We start from the raw sequence: 9,114 nt of genomic DNA, 5'->3' as shown, positions 1-9,114 counted from the left end.
GAGCAAAGGAAATTCTATCCAGGACTTGTCTTTGCTTCCTGGATAGAATTGCTCTTCCACAAACCAGTTTGTTACAATGGAGAAGAAGTATTCAAATAATCTGCTTCGGTAAATATGGTGATACTATAGAAATACTTGATTACAGGTAAAAGTCCTGCATTCAAAATTCCCCTGAAGTAAAAGTACAAAAGTATTATTTGCTAAATAAAAACCAGGGTAATACCGTTACATTACTGGACCATTATTATGAATGCATTAACATGTAAAATGTTACAGCTGGTTGAGGTGGCGCTAATTTGAAATGCTTTAATTAAATACTTGGTAGGTAGTTAACTCTATTACGATCGTGGGACGTCAGACAATAAGGTAGTGCAGGGAAATACTGATACAAACAAACGAAACAACATAGAATTAGGATAACATGTATGGCCAACGTGCAGCGTTGAATAAAGTGGTGGTAGAAGCAGTGGATCTACAATCGGGTCATTTTCTCCCATTTTTTGCAATGTTGTTGCTCATCTTTTCCCTGCTGTGTTTTACTATTTATCTATTATTATACCGTCACAATCATCTTCTAGCGTCTGCAGATTTCCCCATAACCCCACCAGATTAGCTGTCTCTGAGCAGAGCAGAGACAGAACGGGGATAAAGGGAGAAGACAGAGGAAGAACTGGGCTCATGCAGAACAGAGCCCTTTAATGTGTTTTTTTAAAGGCTTTCCAGAGTCGTTCAGTAGGAATGCGTGTTCAGGCCAATACATCAATATGTGGAGAAATGCAGAGGACTTTTACAGTTTGAGATTTTCCTCTTCTTCTGCCCTAATCTATTCTCCCTTTTCATTGTCTTTTTATCTTGAAAGTGGCCAAAGCAGTAAGATCTTCTTTGTTTGTGCACATGTGTTTACATGTGTGTGCTGTCCACTGAGTGTGACATGTTGGCCATCCTTTGCTTCTTGTGTCAGAACTTGGCTGTGAGGCAAAGGCTTGTATAGAGGTCAGCTACTGTATGTTTGTGTGGGTGCCTGCATGTACTGTAGATTTGTGTGTGTGTGTGTGTGTGTGTGTGTGAGCGAGAAAGAGAGAGCGAGAGAGAGGAGAAAGAGTTGTGTATGAGGGAGGCAATTGAAATGACTCAGGTTAGACAGAGAGGCAATTCAAACCCCTCAGTGGGAGGAGAGACACAGTGGGAGGAGATCGCTGGACATCTGCAACTGTTTCGCAGGAAGCCACGATTTATTCGAGCCCCATTTCCTTTTTCATGTACAAACACACGCACACAAACTCAACAAATCAAAAATGATACACACCCCCTTCAGAAATTTCACATGCACAAAGCGGGCACAGGGGACAAGTGGCTATTGAATATTAACCATGAAATTACAAAGGCTGCATTCTAATGGAGGTGAAGAGGTCAGAAGCTGGGATGGAAATCATAAATTAATACCCCTGACATGACAAGCCACTCGCCCTTGGCTCTCACCAAACACAGCTCTGCCCTCCTCCGCTCTGCCCTCCTCCACTGAAGTCACAAAGACACCTAGGAAATACTTGATTTTTTTATTAATTTTGGGTCAAAGGAATGCCACAACAGACACAAGAACTCATACAATATGCCTAATACATTTTTGATTTGACTATTATATGAGGTAATAACCATGTAACCTTCATGTGTGGCTACATCTATAGGGGTTATTGTTAAAGTGTTCTCAAGGGACCTCTGACACATCTTCAACTATTTTGCATCCTTTGCAATCCATTCAAATCTGCTCCTTTCATAGCAACGCTTTGGCAATGTAATTTGTGATGATTCTGAATGGTAATTATGGTACAAATGCACTGCTTGGTTGCTGATGATGTGAGAGTTTGACTTTGCCAGACACACAGAGAAAAGAACATAATGTTCAACTGCAAACTTCAAAATGCTTCTACTGCCCAGCGGCCCTCAAACAATGGCCTTCAGATGAACTCATTCGTGCTCAAGCACACATGGAACTCATGAAAACACATTCATTTGTCTGAAAGTTGATTATGGAATTGATTTATAATATCATGTACATGAACGTGCTAAGGTGAAACAACACACAAAAAATGATTCAGATTACACAAAACTCAACATGGTGAACCAAATATGTTGTCTCTTCTCAAGCTCTACAAATGAATTCTGTCACACAAAAAAGTTCTCTTTCTAAAATACGGTTCAAGTCTTTCAAAGTCATCCAACCAGAAGAAATCTGCAGAGAGGGAGGACATTGTTCTGAAGTGTAGTTCTTAAATCTTGATATGGAGCAATGAAGCATAAAATGAACTTTGTTTTCAATCTATCCTAAATCACACAGCATAATCTTTTCGCTCAGGGAGACCATCGTCTGTTTCTGCACACAGTTATGCACGTATAGAGTTCTTTGGAAGTTGGTTGCAATTAGATTGATATATAAGGTTCAAAGTTATGGTTTTTCGCACGTTTGCACAATACATCAAGAGAAGCTTACACTGGTTTCACATATAGAGACGCACAACATTCCAGCTCTTCTTCTGGAGTAACGTGTCTTCATATGACACCTTAAAACCTTCACATTCAACACTAACATTTAGTCTCACATGCTTTGCACAGACACTTAACCACAGTTATTTGAATAAGACTTTGGTAAGAAATTGCGCCATAACTTAATTGGCCAATAAAACATTCAAAAGTAGTCTGAGCAGCGGTCCAGAACTCCGACAAGGTATTGACTATCCAATCTAAAGGAAGAATGTTTTTCAATTCAAGAACCTTGAAGTCAAAGAACCTTGCAGTGAAAATCAACTTAACTCTCATTATTTATTGCATCAACCAAATCCTGTCACATCATGTTTCTCTCAATGCCAGAGGTAAAACAGTACAAACATCTCTGCACAAATTGCAGGAACACAGACAGATGGATTGAAAGTGCCAGTAAATAACTCTGGAAAAACAACTAGAACCCTATAATACCACTACTGGCTGTACATCAGAGGGAGGAGAGCTCTGTTGGGGCAGCTGTGTGAGTCAGTGGAAGTGGTGCCAGTGTGTCCTTACAAAGAAACATCTTTTCTTTCATGAGAGGCGATGAAGAGGAGGGGAAGGGGGGGAGCAGAGACACAAAGAAAGAAAGAAAGAAAGAAAGAAGAAAGATAGTCACTTTGGCATCACCATGTACTCTATACTGTAACTTTTGGAATCGTTGTGGAGATGAGCTAATGTTCAGATAATATTTTCAGCTCAAAGCATTAATATATGATTTAGAGCCATTCCAATGCTAAATCAAAGTCTACAGCAACAAATATACGTCACTAAAGCACATATAACCATCTTCCATAACGTGGCACACTGGGTTCATTAGACGCTGATGACATGTTCTCCTCAGCGCAAACTGCACAGCATGTGTTTTACAACAAGTTGAACTGAACTAAAATGATGGCACGCCGACAAGCTTGGATCAGCAACAAAAATGTGTGTGCACTGTATCGAGTTACTGCCGCTGCAGGACTACTGAGGGAACCGCAGCCCAGTGGGCTTCCATGGAATACACACTCGCATACATGCACACTAATACAAATACACGTGCACACAAGAGTTGGCAGGAATGACACATTTGTTTCTGCTTCGGCCTCCCGGAAGCAGCAGGAGCAGCAGAGCAGTAGGCATGAGCAGTGAGAGTGGGCGGAGGATAGATGACCATTTGCATGTGTGAGCCTTAAAAAGCTTCCCAGACCATCTGAAATGCATTTTAGCGTCAGTTAGTGTGAGAGAGATGAGACATCTAAACGCTTTCTACAGCAGCTGGAGCTCTGCTTTAGTAGAACTGCTTTAAAAGGAGAGGATTTGTGCTAAATCTGTATAGGACAGACACACAGTAGCCCCTGATTCCCAATATGATCTTGGAGTGATGTTCTCATTAAAAATGTCTGTGTCCAGTGTTGATACAAACCCGCTCCCTTACTTCATCCCTGCTCTGTTGAACAAAGACCATATATCTTCCTTATACAACGGTGACAGATATATTAATCTCTGAGCTAGATCCCTCTGCTGTGAGAGCAGCCGTTAGATAATGAATCACTGATGAATCACCTGAAAGATCTCACGCTAACACAGCGTAAAGTCATTTGATTTAACGGCTCTGCATGGCTGCAGTGTAGCACGTTACCTGATCAATCGGAAGTGCTGGTCAGGGGTCAGTTTGGGTCATTTCCCTGCAGAAGTTCAGAGTCTGATCAACAATACTTAAGTATTGGGTTAGGTTACAGTTGTTCCATTTTAGAATACAAATATATATTAACATAGCAAGGTTGTAAGAAAATAGAATTAAGAAATAAGTATGCACAAATATGTGCAGTGTACTACAATATATAACAATAGTGTCAATTATATTAATGCTGAAAATTGGGGAATATTAGAAATAAGAATATTACTTGAAATATATTACAGTATATATATATATACAGCATATTACAGTTTTAATACCAGAGTATATCAGAGAACAAGTTACGTACAGTCAGTACTGCACAGTTTTTATATAAATGATGGGGTTATAGCTGCTGACAGCAGTGAAATGAATCCAAGGGCCAGTCTATTGACTCGGATTGTGTCACAATTTGAGAGAAGGGTTGAAAAGTTTGACGGCAACCTGTGTCGGCTGGCCAATGGAGGACGCTAAGCGCCGCCCCTCCACGCCCCACTTCCTAGACATTGATTGAATAAGACTGAGTTAAAAAAAATACTTTGAAATATATAACATTTTCAAATGAATATGTCGGTATTATATACTAAGAGGGTAAAATATATCATCTGCAATCAACTCAAAATGTTCTACGTTGTCTGAAGGCAGCTGACCGCCAAGCCAGAAATACGTGAACCCACCACCAAGAATCTCTTCCCATTGACTCTTGTTATTTGCCAATTGACTCTAGTTATTAAGTAATTTCTGCCTATGGCCATTAAATGACTTCCTGTGGTGAGTCCTGCACTGAGTGCACTCCTGAGACCGACTAAGGTTTGGGTTTATTTGCCACTGCATCAGCATCTCAAACAGTATGAAAAAAACAAAAAAGGAGAAATTTTGGACCGTAGCAAGTAACAGTTATTTGATCCATTGGTTTATAAATACTATCACTGCTGACTTTTAGAAACCAGACCATGACACACTGAATGAGAAAGACTCCAGAGTGCAAGGCAGGGACAATGTATGTAACTGGACTGGATGGTTTGGGGTAATAACTCCACTGAGCACAACCACCTTGCAAATTTCAACCACACTTTATCCTTGCCTCTACTTTATGGCGATTTTAAAGCAAATTCAGAAATCAGTTGGGGATCATTAAAATGCTTTATTGATACCTGCTTGTGAATTCAGCATAACGGAGGAGAAAGGTAAACACAATAAAGAGGGAGAAATTAAAAAAATGGGGAGATATAACTCATAACTGAACAAATAATTAACATAATGTTAGCAAGCACACACCAATCAGCTCCATCACAGTGTTAGCACTCCTCTCTCTCTCTCTCTCTCTCTCTCTTAGTGCAGAGCTCCTGTGTCAGACAGGGGGAGGTGCATGCAGAGCAGACACTGCCACTTAACAGTTGACTTTCATCTGTGTGGGTGGGACGTGCCAGATACCCAGAGCTCCGGACTTCAACAATAAAGCACTGCCTAAATGCTGGCTGGCTCTCCACCAGCCAGGGCTATTCCTCCGATTGGCTGCTGCTTTATGTGTTGTATTTTTGGCCTGATGACTCACCCGAGGCCTTGTAAAAACCAATAAACTCATGAAACTGACTTTAGAATTCATTTTTGACAATGGTTAATTAATCTGTGCTAATTTGCTCTGCCTGTTTTAACATTCAGAAAGTCATGTTAGCAATGTCCAAATCCCCCAACTCCATTAGACGGAGGACATAAGACATAAAACAAGACAGTGAGCGATGTCTTCAGATAACCTAACATTTTATTAAGTTAACATTACGAATATTCACAGTGATGTCATGTTAGAATGTCGACATAACGTTGTACAACTCTTCACATTAGCCATAGAAGATAGTACTGTTGAATTGCTGTTATCGTGATAGATTGATTTTATTAGGAATCTGAACATTGATAAAAATGCAATAGGTAAAAAAAACGGAAATTTATTCATAAATAAGTCATAACTAAAAGTGTAAGTGTTCTATAACAGGACTGTTACTGTAAAAGGAGGTCTACCTGCTAGAGGAGTTCATCTATTATCTGATGAGCCTTTTTGAGAGGTGATGCTTGTGATTGATTCGTCATGCCTCTAGAGGTCTGAAGGGGGAGCTGCCGGTCACGATGCCTCATTTTCAATGACGCTGCCAGAGAATAATTATCGTGTCCGAGAATGTTTATCGACATCTCATCTTTTCAGGTAACAAATGAGTAATGTTTTAGACGCTCTTAAACTGCAAAATAGGTTTTCTAGGTTGCTTTGTTTGTGTCGTTAAGGTGCTGACTGAATTTTGAGTGTTGTGGCAGCATTATTTAAATTTTTAGATTGTTAATTGATTGTTAAGCAGCTAATGTTAGCTAAACTATGTCTCCTCAGTGGCTTGCATTAAAGTAAAGTAAAGTCAAATGTATTTGTAGAGCGCTTCTCACAGACAAAAGTCACAAAGTGCTTTCACAGAGCAGAAATTTAAAAGCATAAAAACCACAATGTGACCATATAGGGCCAATAATAACAATAATGACAATAAAAAACATGCAGACATTTGTTTCATTGTTTCCAAAAATACCTTGTATCACTTTGTGTTGGCTCAGTTAAGGCCTCAACACAGCATTAAAGGTGGGAACATTACGAGTCACAAACATATTACTTGCACTTGTCCATCTTGGGAGCTTGAGCAAGATTTTAAAAGCATCATTAAATGCCACCTGATTCTTTTTCATTTTTGCTGTTCTGTAACTGCACCACAAGTGGGCTGTATAGAGTGGAGTACAGTAGGCTCTAGAGAGCTGTTTTAACATCATGTGCCAGCATATTGGCTTGTGCATACAGTTTGCAACACTGGCGCTGCACATCGTCATCATCACTTAGGTCCTTCCTGATGATGTAACCCAAATATCTCACTTTGTTTACCACATTCAGCTCTTGGCCTGCAATAAAAAACAAAGGAAAATGTAGCTTCTGATCCTCCTTGGTTTTAGCTATCATGATGACACTCTTTTTAGAGTTGAATTGAATGCCATACTGCAGACCACAACGTGAGCAGACTCTGAGCAATTGCTGTAAACCAGCGCTATCAGGAGTCAGGACCACTGAGTCATTAGCGTACATCAGATGGTGAGTAAGACTGTCTTACACTCTTTTAACTTTTTAGAGAGATCATCATACATAAAATATAAAATAGAAGCGCTCTGATACAAAAATGTAATAATACTCAATTACCTGCAGGTCCAGGTCCGGATAAAACGGCGTCTGGGTCCGGAAGTAGACCGTGGTCCGCTTCTTAGTGACCCCTGTACTTGATGGCTTCCTGACAATTGTTTTGATACAATAGACTTTTTCAACATACTATAGTATGACTTTTTAGACACCCTATGTCTTTTTAAGCCTTTTTACGACATATTATATTATTACTTTTTCTTCAACGTTTGTCAACATACAATGCTGACTTTTTTTACATACCATACTATGATTTTTTTTCAACATACTATAACTTTTTTTATTTAGCATGACATATTATACCATGACCTTTTTTTTTTACATACTATACCATGATTTATTCATGGCATACGATATGATATTTCTAATGACATTTTAATGGCATACTATCTTTTTTTTGACATTTTGATCACATACTACACTATAATATTTCTTTCCTATGGTATTTTTGAGGAAGTATTCATCATAGACAACTCTTGACATTTTAATGGCATACTTTAATGTTACTTTGTATTACCCTTTAATGGCATATTAAACTATCAAGGCATTATGTAATGACTCTTCTATGGCACTCTATGATATTTTGATGTAATTGTTATGAAACACTATATCACATTGTTTAATGGCATACTGTACAATGACATTTTTTATGACATTTTAATGACATACTATGCTATGACTTTATTATTGCTTTTTTATGACACTATACTTAGGCATTTTTATGGGATACTATACATTGACTTTTTATGACTTTCTGACACACACTACAATGACAGGTTTTCATTGCATACTATAATACAATATTATTCTGACATACTACACTTACTGAAACAATAATTAAAGTATCGAGAGAATATCTTTGCTCTGCTGGGGTTTCCTCACTCTGAGTTTGTCCAAATTCCTCTGCTTGTCTTAGATCTCGTCTTGGAGGCGGCTGAGCTACTTCTGATGAGCCACTCTGTAGTTCTCCAGCTGTTGCTGCTTCCAGTACAGACGGTATTGTTTTTATGTTCACTTCTCCTTGCGGTGATGTCCTTGTTTCCATACAGTCTGCTGCTCCTCCCCCTACACCTTGTGTCTTTTCTCTGAGAACCAACAAAGAAGACAAATGAGCTCCTTAACAGAACAAAACGTTAAAATCTCTTAAACTTGATGAAACATCACAGCAGTATCTCCTAATTACCCCCAAAAAAGATACAGATCAGAAAGATAATTGACTGATTTGGCCACTTCTCTAATCTTATTGTCTTCATGGAATTATAATCGGCGCTGTTTGTGGGAACTGGACCTCTATGCTGGAATAATCAAAGTTTAAGGACACCATAACAATTACCATTTTTGTTTTTCTTTTCTATTTATGGTGATGTAACCGCATGTCACGTGAGGATGTATCAACAGGAAGAGACTAAAAGCTGAGGTGATAAAAACTAAAGAGGGGAGAGAGGCAGAGAGTTGAGGAGAGGCATGGCACCCCACTGGTTTAAGGGCATGGTTATGCAACTTCAGGCCTTCAGCCAAACCCTTCTGGCTGCTCATAACCACAGCAATGTGGCTCGGAGGGGCACAGGGGCGGAGAAAACTGGGAAACTCTCCCCCCTAACACATCCATATCCTCCAATCCCTGATACCAGACCCCCACATCAGCACAAACTCTCAGCTCTCTCCCATCCTGCATGAGCCAGCAAATATATGCCTTCAACTC

Source organism: Melanostigma gelatinosum (genome assembly GCF_949748355.1).
Source record: "Melanostigma gelatinosum genome assembly, chromosome: 3".
Classification (NCBI taxonomy): Eukaryota; Metazoa; Chordata; class Actinopteri; order Perciformes; family Zoarcidae; genus Melanostigma; species Melanostigma gelatinosum.
The sequence above is the reverse complement of the archived record's forward strand: the minus strand, read 5'-3'. Positions refer to the sequence as shown.